Source organism: Engystomops pustulosus, chromosome 3 (assembly GCF_040894005.1).
Source record: "Engystomops pustulosus chromosome 3, aEngPut4.maternal, whole genome shotgun sequence".
NCBI lineage: Eukaryota > Metazoa > Chordata > Amphibia > Anura > Leptodactylidae > Engystomops > Engystomops pustulosus.
Window position 1 is genome coordinate 92,296,730 of NC_092413.1, and position 12,676 is coordinate 92,309,405.

General features: G+C 43.1%; 1 long non-coding RNA gene across 1 annotated transcript in view; it reads right to left on the reverse strand.

The window, feature by feature from the left end:
* Window positions 1-12,676, reverse strand: part of LOC140121624 (uncharacterized) — a 60,789-nt gene that overhangs the window by 9,234 nt on the left and 38,879 nt on the right. The gene's annotated exons all lie outside the window — the stretch shown is intronic.

A 12,676-nucleotide genomic window follows, 5' to 3' on the forward strand; every position in this document is an offset into this window, starting at 1 on the left:
ACACCACCAGTGCTTGACTGACAGCCTGTATAGTGATGTGAGGTATAATGATGTAATGGCTCCCCCATGTACTTCCTGGTGCTGGCGTCCCTGCAGCCTGTGTGTGTATAGGAGAGATACAACAGCTTCAGGCAGCCATGGTATAGCAGAACATGTCAGGTACATGTGTAGCTGATGTCTGTGTCTCACACATATGTATGGGAGGATGCAGCATGTCAGCAGATAAAGCACAGACACCAGCAATGCTTTACTATACATTACACACAGACATGAGCAGGGGGAGGAGAGGGGAGGGGGAACAGGACTGCCTCTGACCATGTGACCAGCCTCATTTACATAATAAATGATTAATGTATGAATTGACTAGATAAATGATGGGATGGGATCCTTGTGAGCTGCTCCAACAGGTAATGGGAACAGGACTAGTGACAGAGACCTGATGACAGGTGTCCTTTAATCTGACGGAGTGATGAGGGGTCTGACAGAGGTACATGGGACCCCATCAGACCCCTCGTTTTCGTGATCTGTGGGGTCTCATCACCGAGACCCCACTCATCAGCAAGTTAGGCCCTATCCCGTGGATAGCGTCCTAACTTGTGTTTGTGGGATAACCCCTTTAATACATCTACCCCATTGTGTCTTATGCTGGATTATTAATCTGGTGCAGTATAAGGATGGTGTCACACTTCAGCACTTTGATTCCGTTTCTTAACAGAATCAAAGCACACTGGGGCGACCCCAGGCCGATCGGATATGCCTTTCTATGCAAACTCATTTGATTGGCAATCTGTGCCTGATGTCTTGTATTGTGTAAATGCAAGACACTGGGCGCTGATTGCCAATCGCCTGCAGACGTGTGACTTCACCCTTAGACTGGGGAGTTGTACTCTCGTCTACTTTACTGTGCCACAACATTGAATTTTCTGGCGCACTCGCTATTTTCTGTCTGACCAAAATGGTGTAAAACCTTCAATAAATGTGACGCACAGTATTTCAGGTGCAGTTTTCTGGCGTAGACAGATAGATCTTTCACATTGTGGAATTTAACAAGGGAAAGGCATTAACTGAACAGGTGAATTTCATTTGGAAGGAGAAAACCTGTTCCATTAATGTGAATTACCTGTTTAGTTCCTGTCTTTCACCTGTTAAAATAAGAAACAGCGTTAAATGCAGCGTGTGAACGCACTCATAGGGAGGAGACCAGCAGCATTTGTGATGGGAAACCAGAGGGGGCACCTGTAAACATTCAGATATAACTGCATAAGTGCAGATGGATTCACTTTGCTGGGGTTGACCCTGCTGACAGATTGCTTTCAAGTAATTTCAGTTTTATCTACCTTTGGTATTGTTTTGTTTTTTTATTATTTTTATTTTTTTATTACCATGATGACTGTGTTATTAAGTATATTGCTTTTATACTGCTCTACAGAAGAAATTTACTAATTAATCTGAAACAGAATTATGAGGAACTTTATGCCAAATGTTTTATTGTCATGCACCAGAAAATGTAGTATGTGGAGTACTTCAATTATATATATGTAAACGTCGTGGTCTAGGACGGGAGATCCTCCAATTCTCCCTTATTATCGCATTCTATGAACAGTGTTCAATACAATAACCACACATGCAGTTTAGCAAAATAGATTAATTTTACTTCAAAAATTCAGCTTTATACATTCTTTGTTCAAAGCATTTATCTGTCCCAAGATCAATAGTTACAGCTGTCAACAGCTAACATGGCGCTCACTAGATCGTGGCTCGGGGTCTAAGAAGTTTGAGTCTCTGCCCTAAGGATCAAGTAAAGCGTGAGTCCTAGTTCATTATGCTATGATCATATCCTGCTGGAGAAAAAATTGTTAATAATGCATTGGAACGAAAACAGACTCCTATGATCCAAGGTACTAATATTTATGCAAGCTGAATAGGATAAGTACAAATTATCATGTAACTATCGATCTTGGGACAGATAAATGCTTTAAACAAAGAATGTATAAAGCTGAATTTTAGAAGTAAAAATATTCTATTTTGCTAATCTGCATGTGTGGTCATTGTATTGGACACTGTTCATAAAATGTTTTATTGTCTACGTTATGTGTTAGGTGCTTTTTTGATGCCTAAGGCTACATTCACACTGCCGTATATGTCCCCCATAGATGGCAATGGGTGCACGGCACCGTACCATTCTGTAGCCGACATGTCCTATCTTTCCCCGGAATACGGCATGGTGCCCCATGTTTCTCTATGGAGAGGGGTGGAAGTGATTGGCGCTCATCCCCTCTTCCTGCTACGGTACGGCGGGCACATGTTAGTGTGAATATAGCCTAAGGGTGAAGACACAAGTGGCGTTTTTAGGCCGTTTTTTGTTTTCAGATCGTAAAAACCGCATGCGTTAAAAAACTTAATTCAAACTGGTCAAAAACGCATGCGTTTTTCAAAAATGCATGCGTTTTTTAACGCATGCGTTTTTTTCAGATCTAAAAACGGCCTAAAAACGCAACGTGTGTTTTCACCCTAAGGGTGATGCCAAATGTGACGTTTTTCGTCGATTTTTTAGCATGCGTATTCAGTCTGTTTAAAAATGCATGCATTTTTACAACGCATCTGTTTTTGACCATTTACGATGCTTTTTGGCTGCTTAGAACCTGTTTATTGAAGCAGACAAACTGTAAAAAATGCATGCGTTTTTTTACGGACTTAAAACACATGTTTAAAAATGGACTAAAAATGCCACGTGTGGCATCACCCTCACAAAGACTGAAGAGTGCCTATAGAAAAGGATGTGGCTAGGAGGGACTGTCAAATGTGCCTTTTTTCTCATGGTTATGTGCACTATTATTTTGGAGCTAGCTATTTTTGTAATGAGAAAAGTCTATCAAGTTGTGCACAATTTATCACGCACGTATGCAGCACTATGATAGGTTAGGTTTTTGTGTAGTGTCCCACAGTGAGTTGTGGACCAAGCAGTTGACCCATTTTAATGTATTGCAGTAGTGGATATCCTGTATACTTCAGGCTGAAATGCACATGGCTGCTTGTTTATAGTCCAAGGTTGCCCTTATCATGGCAGTGGTAAAAGAATTATTACTATTTGCCAGAATATACTCGCTGTTTAATTATGTTAAGTGCAGGTGCACCCTGGCAACTAGTGTGGCAAGTCTGTTGTATTAACCTCCACAAGGGCAGATCATGTGCGGACACCAGAATGTGTTAAAGGAAACCTACCACTTCGGATAGGGCTTCTAAGCAGCACATGCCGCGCTTATCTTCGTTATGTTTTTAAACTTTTTAAAGCATTTTAAAACTTTATTAATGTTTATATCCGAACTAGCTTCCCCGCACCGAGGTCCGCGACCATGTGTGCGCCTGAATAGGAAGTGGTCGCTCGCATGGTGCGCCGAGTGCGGACCACGGTTCGGGGAAGGTAGTTCGGATATAAACATTAAAGGGGTATTCCAGGAATCAGCATAATTCATATACAAATGGGTCCTTAAAATATAAGCTAATGTGTAATTAGTTGTTATTAAAAATTTTGCTCCCCTTAACAGAAAATGCTGGTGACATAGACTGTAATGAAGAATTAAAATGCTACTGGCCCTTTAATCAGTCCGTAGATTTCCTCCGCGCGGTCCGTTGCAGAGCAGACACAGGACAGAAGATGGCCGCTGGTCACATGTCCACATCACATGTCCTGCACCTGCCTGGGCCGTTCATGTGATCATCACTATGTTTGGCTGTAGTCGGTTGGTTGCAGTGCATCCAGTATGGACAGTGTTGTGGTGATGGCAGTTACACATCATTACTATGGTAACAGAGCAAGAAAGTCTGTTATATCATCACTGGGAGCAGAGCATAAGAGGGAGGCGTTACTGAGAACTAAAGGATCATGGAACTTGTAGTTTCCAGTGGCGGCCATCTTAGTGATAACTCCACCTACTTTAGAGAGGCCATAAATTTTGTAAATCAGAAAATCAAACTATTGAAGCTCCATTTTGTGACTAATGACATTGAGTATTATTATATTCATTTATTTATATCATCATGGGTTTTTGTGTCAGACGTTCATATTCCCGGAATACCCCTTTAATAAAGTGTTAAAATGCTTTAAAACAGTTTAAAAACATAACGAAGATAAGCGCCGGCACCAGCTCACCCTGAGCTGGTGCATGGCATGTGCTGCTTAGAAGCCCTATCCGAAGTGGTAGGTTTCCTTTAAAGGTTATCTACAATGTCCTCTTGAACAGTGTGGCAGATATTTATGTCAGAAGGAGATGCTAGTGGAGGAAGTTGCTGCACATCCTTCACTCATCACTATTGTGTGCGCACTAGCCTGGGATGCCGCAGTAGCTGCTACTATGACTGCTATAATGGTAAATAATGCCCTTGCTTATAATCTTAGTAAGACAGTATAACCTGAGGAAGACAAAAAATAATAAAACTGATGCCTTTACATAATGTTACTCTTTTTGCATTAACACACAACATAAAGTTTGTAAATACATGTATGAAAATGATATGATTGTAAAGAATATTTACCAAAAATGTTGATTTATCTGCTGTGGTATGTATAGTGTAATTAAATTTTCATAATATTTTTACATTTTATTGTGCTTTTTTTTCAACATTGGGTTAATCAATGGTTAGGTATTGCATTTAGAATGTGCTGTTGACTCCTATATTTGCCGTCTCAACCACAGCCACATCTGCTGTAGTAGGAGTTTCAGGCTGTAGCAGACCTGAGATCGGGACAACACCATCAGCCTTTTAATGTAAAAGCACTTGGCAGTTATGAGCAGCACTGCATCTGAACAGGAGGGCGGAGAGAGGTGAGTAAACGAGATTATTTTTATAGCCCTTTTATTTTTATTTTCCCTATAAATAAATAAATATATATATATATATATATATATATATATATCTCAGAGGTCGCACTAACATTTTTCCAGAAGGGTAAAAGTATGAAAATTTCAGTAAAACACCACACACATAGCACACTGCACGCACACAGCGTACACACACACAGCACGCACATACAACACGCACACACACTGCGTACACACAAACAGCACGCACACACAACACTACACACACACTACACGCACAACACTACACGCACACAGCACGCACAACACTACGCGCACACAGCACGCACAACACTACACGCACACAGCACGCAGCGCGCACACAGCACGCACAACACAACACTACACGCACACAGCACGCACAACACTACACGCACACAGCACGCACAACACTACACGCACACAGCACGCACAACACTCACCCGGCCTTGCTCTTAAGTCTCGTCGGGATCACACAAACGCAGGCAGCTGCGGGCAGGTAGAGATGGAGCAGGACGGGGAGCAGCAGCCCCGCTGTCCACAGGTCTCCCGGGGCCTGCGCTCTTGCTCCAGAGCGCTGATGACACAGATTACTGTGTCACGTGTCCCGCTGAGTGGTCCGGCGCGCGGCTGTGATCGCGCTACTGACATTTCCCTCTTTTGCAGCGCGCGCCGAACCGCTCACTCTGCGCGCTACAGGGAATAATTGCCAACCGTAACTTTACGCATGGCAATTATTTTGGAGGGTAATGGAGCCTCATCACGCGTCTATGACGCGTGGTGAGGCGTTAATGCGACCTCTGATATATATATATATTATTTTATTTTTTTATTATTACCTGATAACCTTCTCCTCCCATTTGAATGGAACAACGGTTGAAAATACCAGCTGCCACTATAATTTTATGGATCTACTTAAAGGGGTTTTCCTACAAAGCAAAGTGTGGCCCTATCCAAGGGATAGGGCCTTACTTTAAGATCAGTGGGGGTCTCAGTGCTGAGGCCCCGCAGATCGTGAGAACAAGGAGTCGGTCGGACCCCTCATCACTCAGATTAATGGTGCAGGCGGCCGTGCATGACCTTTCTGCTCCATTAATCTCTATGGAGCTGACGGAGATCTCTGAACAATAAAATCATAAGCATGTTAGGTATCGTCATGCCCCCAAAGTCCCCCACAAATTTAAACACATATTTTTTAAAAAGTGATCAAAAGGTCACACAGTCCTTAAAATGGTAGCAAAAAAACATCAGCTCATCTTGCAAAAACACTTATGAAACACTAGCATCAAAAGATGGCGAAACAAAATAAAATGTTTAAAAGCTATTAAAACATAGTAAAACCTATATAAATTGTGTTTCCCTGTGATTGTACCGACCCAAAGAATAAATAAGAGGTGTATTTTGGAGCACACAGCGTTGGCCGTAAAACCAAGCCACAAGAAAATGGTGCTAATGCGTTTTTTTTCACCAACTTCACTGCATTTGGACTTTTTTTTTCCCTCACTTCTCAGAACACGGCATGTAAAATACTGTCACTGTGAAGCCTTCATACATCTTTTTACATGGAAAAATAATAAAGTTTTTGAATGTGGGGAGTGACAAATGAAAACGCAAAATTGAAAAATGGCCTGGCTGTTAAGGGGTTAATGAGAGAGAATCTTTCACATGAAGTACTTGTATATCCCTATTTTCATGGTCAAAGGAGCGGTGCTCCACATGTTTGGCCACATTCCATGGTATCACAAGCCCCCACTCCTTTACTGACTTAATAAATAACAAGTAGAAAAATTAAAGAGGACCTGTCACCCATAATTTCACCACTAGGAACTGCTTACTAAAGTAAGCAGCTCCTAGTGCTTGCACAAACGCCGCAGTGTTAGAAGGACAGCATTACTGGAAACCTCGCTCCCACCATAGTGTGGCGGTGACTGTGGCAGTCACCTCGCCCCAACCCGCCTTAACATTGTACTCCGCTGCAGTGTTAGATAGCATTACCGGAGGTTTCCGGTAACGCTATCCTTCTAACACTGCGGCGTTTGTTTAAGCACTAGGAGCTGCTTACTAAAATTATGGGTGACAGGTCCTCTTTAAATGTGGATTAACCCCTACTTGCACCAGGACTGTATAGTACCTTGTGGTGAGCGCTGCTTTGAAGCACCACAAGGTACTATACCATCCTGGAGATCGCACGGGCTCAGAAATAATGGCCAAGTTATCACAATAGGAGCCTGGCATATACTGACAGCCAGGCTACCGTCAAGGTGAGCACACCGACCGTGGTCGTTTAGCCCCTTAGATGCTGTGGTTAGTAGTGAATACAGCATTTAAGATGCTCTGAGTGTCCCTTCCCCCAGATCGGCACCTCCTGCGAAAAGTTCAGAGGCAGCTTGTGTCCTGAAAGGGTTAAAATAATCAGTGGTGTTTATTATGAGTTAGGCCTCTTTTTTTTACACTTGCGTTGCAGATCACATCAGAGTCTGATCAGGGTGCGTTCAGGGTTGGGTGAACAACTGACATTTTGCATCAGAGTTCAATCAGTTTTCAGTCAGAGTTTGTTCAGTGTCTCCGTTTTTCACGCAGAAAAGGACTCAGGACTGAGCTCTATCTTTTCTATGGCAATTGATGCGTGAAAAACGCATTGCACTTGCATTGGACTTGCATGTGTCTCAGAGTGCAATGCGTTTTATGATGCATCTCCATAGACTTGTATGGGGCAAAAATGCAAGTCTGAAAAAGCCTGTTGGTTACAATGGGTCAGAGTGCAATGCAAGTTCTGTATGTCAAAAGCACGTACAGAAAACGCGTGTGAAAAACCCTAGTGTGAAAGGGGCCTTACAGAAACAAATTTTAATCACTTATGTAATATGGCAATCAGCTGTCAGCCACCAGATGTTTTCCCAGCTACTGGAAACTTCTAGAAATGAAACCACGTCATCTAAAAAAAGGTAAGTTCAAACTAGGATCATACCATTTTTACACAAGGAAGGCGGAAAGGGAAAATGCCAACGAGAAAAAAGGCACCCAACACAAAGCTAACCCCAATTCATGACTGGGGGGGCCTTGTCATTAACTTTTCTGGTACTTACAGAATAGCAATCTTTGTCATTCTCATAGGGGTGAATTTATTAGAAGCATTGATAAATCTTCCACATACAGTGATTCTCATGTACGCTCTCCAAAGAGGAAATTACCACTCTGTAGTTATTCCCAAGACATGAGATATTCAATGGGTTGGAAAACTATACCCACTGCACGCATTAACACCTTATGTAAGAGAAACAAAAAGAAGGGGGCAGGCACTGCTGAAATGAAATGAAGTCCGGAAACTGGAATCATTGCTATATTGGAAAAATCCTCCAATTGAACAAGAATTTAAGGAAGATTCCAGACAAATTTTTGACCAAAACAAATGTGAACACAAATGAACACTCTCTAATACTGTGCCCTTTAATTATGTAAAAGTGCCACACAGAAACCCTGCCTGAAAATACTAGTACCAAACCGATAATGCAGTCCATGGAAACATGGAAATGTTTGTTGGATGACACACAGTGCATAGGACACTGTAAGTGTCAGTGCCACTGTTTGGATGACAGACAGGGAGTCCCTGCACATATATCGCAGCTGAAATTTGAGAATTTTCTTTCATAATAACAATAATTCCTTTATTTCTACACCACACACAAATTATACAGTGCAGCACAGAGCTTGCCAAATCAGTCCCTGTCTCCAAAGGGGCTTACAATCTAATCAACCTACCAGTATGTTTTGGAGTGTGGTAGGATACTGGAAGACCCGGATGAAAACCCACGCAAACACAGAGAACATACAAACTCTTTGCAGATGTTGAGCCAGGTCCCCAGTGCTGCAAGGCTGTAGTGCTAACCACTAAGCCACCGTGCTGCCCCCATTTCATAACTTGATTTTTTAAGAAGTGACATTTGAAAGTTTTTTTTGTAAAGAGTACACAATAGGGCACTTTTACTAACAGTGTCACTGGAGTTCACTGAAAGTGCATTGTCCGTCTATAATGCTGCGTGCAGCGATTCACTAAGATCGTACAACGTACATTTCCACTGACTCTCCACTAGGGGATTCTGGGAAAAAATAGAAATAAGTTTTCCAGGATGGGGTAAGAAAAACCACACTACTTTTGGCTACCTTGAAAGTGAGTCAGGATTAAGGTTGGTGGGGGCCCCTGGGTGCAAAATCTGGTGGAGGCCCCCACAGAATGTAGCCCAGACAGGGTACTCATTTAACATCTATGTGATAGGTGGGACTCGCTACCTAGTCGCACAGTTTGCCGCTGGATCATGGTCCCCATAGGCGTCTACCACGCCACAGTAATACAGTCCCCAGCAATAAATAAATATACAGCCTCCCATCTTCTTCCTCTACTGGTAACCCATCCCTGCTTGCTGTTATATCTCTGCAATTTTCATCTGTGTGTCCTGATCTGCTGTCTTTAATGGTAACCCATCCCTGCATCAAATTCTTCTTCCTAAAGTTTACAATCCTGTTTGATCTTCTTTAATTAACAGATCTTTATATCTAGAAACTTTGTTTTTTTTTCTTTGCAAGAGAAACTTTCACTCATGCGTCCTGCATTTGGGGCCTAATGATTTTACAACCCAAGTATGGCTCTGCACCCTCCCTTTACATTTAGTTTCTTCTAGGCTGCAAGGTCTGTAGGCTGCAGACCGTCCTATAGATCGAGTGTCACGCAATACTTTGAGAATGGCAATTATAAAAGCGGCAATTAGAAAGGCTAAGATAAAGGTAAACTTGCATAGAAATGCAAACAAATCATCGATTTTCATAACTGGTTTGTCTTTCTACCTCTTCAATGGCTTTGTACTATTGCTACCTGTTTTTCTCCTATCCTTTCGCCCATCTATCCCATCAGTGTCCTCCGTACACATCTGTTCTTCAATCTTTCCTTCACCATTTTACTCCTCCCATGTTCTCTATACTTTATCCAACCCCCATACTCCATCTTGTTCTGCTGTGAAGCAGAGTTCACCTTCTCATAATCGCTTAATCATCCTCTTTCCTTGTCTATTCTCTTCCTACTTACAGCAGGTGATATCTCTCCAAACCCTGGTCCTCCTTCTTTCTGCTCAAAACTTTCCACCCCTCACAGGAACCCTACTAACCTCATCAATATCCAATGCATCCCCTCTACTATCTCCCCTTCCTGTCTTACAACTCCTTTCAGATGTGCCCTCTGTGTGCAATAAACTGGAGTCCATTCACGACCTGTTTCTTTCCAAGTCCTTTGACTTGCTGGCTATCACCGAAACATGGATCCAGCAGGATGACACTGCATCACTTGCTGCACTTGGCTATGATGGTTTGCACTTCTCACAGTCCTCCAGACCAGAGAATAGGCAGGGAGGAGGGGTAGGCATACTCCTCTCTAGACGATGCACTTTCCAGGTCATTCCTCCTGTACCCTCTCTTACTTTCCCATCTTTTGAGGTTCACACCCTCAGACTTTTCTGCCCATTCTCTCTCCGTGTGGATGTTGTATACCGTCCTCCTGGCTCACCCTATCAGTTCCTTGATCACTTTGCTTCCTGGCTCCCTCACTTTCTATCGTGTGATATCCCAACACTCATCATGGGAGACTTTAACATCCATATGAACACCCCCATCTCCTCTTCAGCATCTCAGTTTCTATCACTTACTACCTCTCTGGGACTTGTACAACTCTCTGATTCTCCTACCCACCAAGAGGGAAACATCCTTGATTTGGTCTTTGGTCTCTTCTGTCTCTGAATTTACTAACAATGACTTTCCACTTTCAGACCATAACCTTCTCTCTTTTACTGTAAATAGTTCTTGTCCTGTAGAGAATAAGTCCATTTATCACTGGAACCCACGTGCCATTAGTGTTCCCCACCTCGTAGAAACTGTGCAGCTATTGCTGTCCCCCATCTCCTCTCTCTCCTGTCCTAATCATTATAATGATGTTCTCAAAAGTGCCCTAGATAAGATGGCACCACCATCAGTTCGAGCTTTTCGACACAAATGTAGGCAACCTTGGCACACGGCACAAACCCGTTTCCTTCGTAAGTGCTCCAGGAGTGCCGAACGTCTGTGGAGAAAATAGGGCACTTCCTCTGACTTTCTTCACTTTAAATTTATGCTTAAATCCTATAACTCTGCTCTTCATCTTGCTAAACATGTCTATTTTACTAATCTAATATCTTCTCTTTCTAACAACCCCAAAAGGCTCTTCAATACTCTTTACTCCTTACTAACACCAAAGGTGCAACCACCTGTCACAGACCTTGGGGCGGAAGATCTGGCCACCTACTTTAAAGATAAAATTGATTACATTTGCCAGGAAATAATTACCCAGTCCACTAACTCCATAAATCCCCTTCACTCTGGTACTGCACCCTGTTTACTCTCTTCCTTTCAGCCAGTCACAGAGGAAGAAGTGTCCAGGCTCCTCTCCTCTGCTCGCCCCACTACCTGCATCAGTGACCCCGTCCCCTCACATCTTGTACAGTCTCTATCCCCAGCAGTCACTTCTCACCTCACTAAAATCTTCAACCTCTCTCTCTCTTCTGGTGTCTTTCCCTCATCTTTCAAGCATGCTGTTGTTACCCCTTTACTAAAGAAACCTTCCCTGGACCCATCCAGCGCTGCTAACTACAGACCAGTCTCTAACCTCCCTTTCATCTCCAAACTCCTGGAACGCCTGGTCTATTCTCGACTTTCCCGTTTTCTCTCAGCTAACTCGCTCCTTGACCCCCTGCAATCTGATTTCCGCTCTATGCATTCTACTGAAACTGCTCTTACTAAAGTCTCCAACGATCTCCTAACTGCTAAATCCAAAGGTGACTATTCTCTCCTCATTCTTCTGGATCTCTCGGCAGCGTTCGATACTGTGGACCACCAGCTCCTCCTTAGGATGCTTCGCTCCATTGGCCTAAAGGACACTGCACTCTCTTGGTTTTCCTCCTATCTCTCTGACCGCACGGGGTGGTGTGCTCGCATGATTTCATCATGTGAGCAGTGGTAGGTTTCCTTTAAGGGGGCTGGTTGGCTGTATACTTAATGGAAAAAGGAGGTCCTGCCTGACTGGAAACGTTTAAAAGACAAAACTAATTTTTATTAATAGAAATCATTAAAACATGTAGGACTAGTCCTGTGTAAACAATTATACTTTTCAGGCATTGGCCAGCAGTGTTGGACTAGTACAGTGGTCCTAACTTCAGGACAGCCCTATTATGGGAATTGTATTGCACTGTCCCGATTGTGCGAGCCACAAGTGGTCTAATGTAAAGTGCTTGTAGTGGCTACAGTAGACCTAAATAAAGGCACTAGTGGTTGACGATGGCCTCATTTAAATACAAATATTGCTAGTTACACCTAACGCATTTCTGCATCCCATCATTTGCATTAGGATGCGTCCTCAGAGGTGCTTACTCTTATAGGATGGAATTCTTAGATATTTTGTAACATCCCTAGCATTCCCCCCCGCGGCATTGTAACAGGCCGTCACGCGGCCGCTACATGCTGGGGGTTATAAGTGGTTAACTCCGCCCCTTCCCGGGAACCGGCGGGGGGGGGGGGCGTATGTAAAACCCGGCTCCAAGTTGATCAGAAACTGGTTCAACTTAAGGTCTGTCGCGTTCCAGGATCAGGATTACCCACCTTATCCGGGTTCCTAGATCTGTGTGACCAATGTGTCCATTGCTATGGAGACGAAAAAATGCAGGATTTCTCGTTTATGGCAGGTAAGAGATGGGGTTAAATGAAACGAGATGGCACTAAGTGCTATGTGAACAATACTCAAAGGCTATAAGGCTCAACTGGTTGAA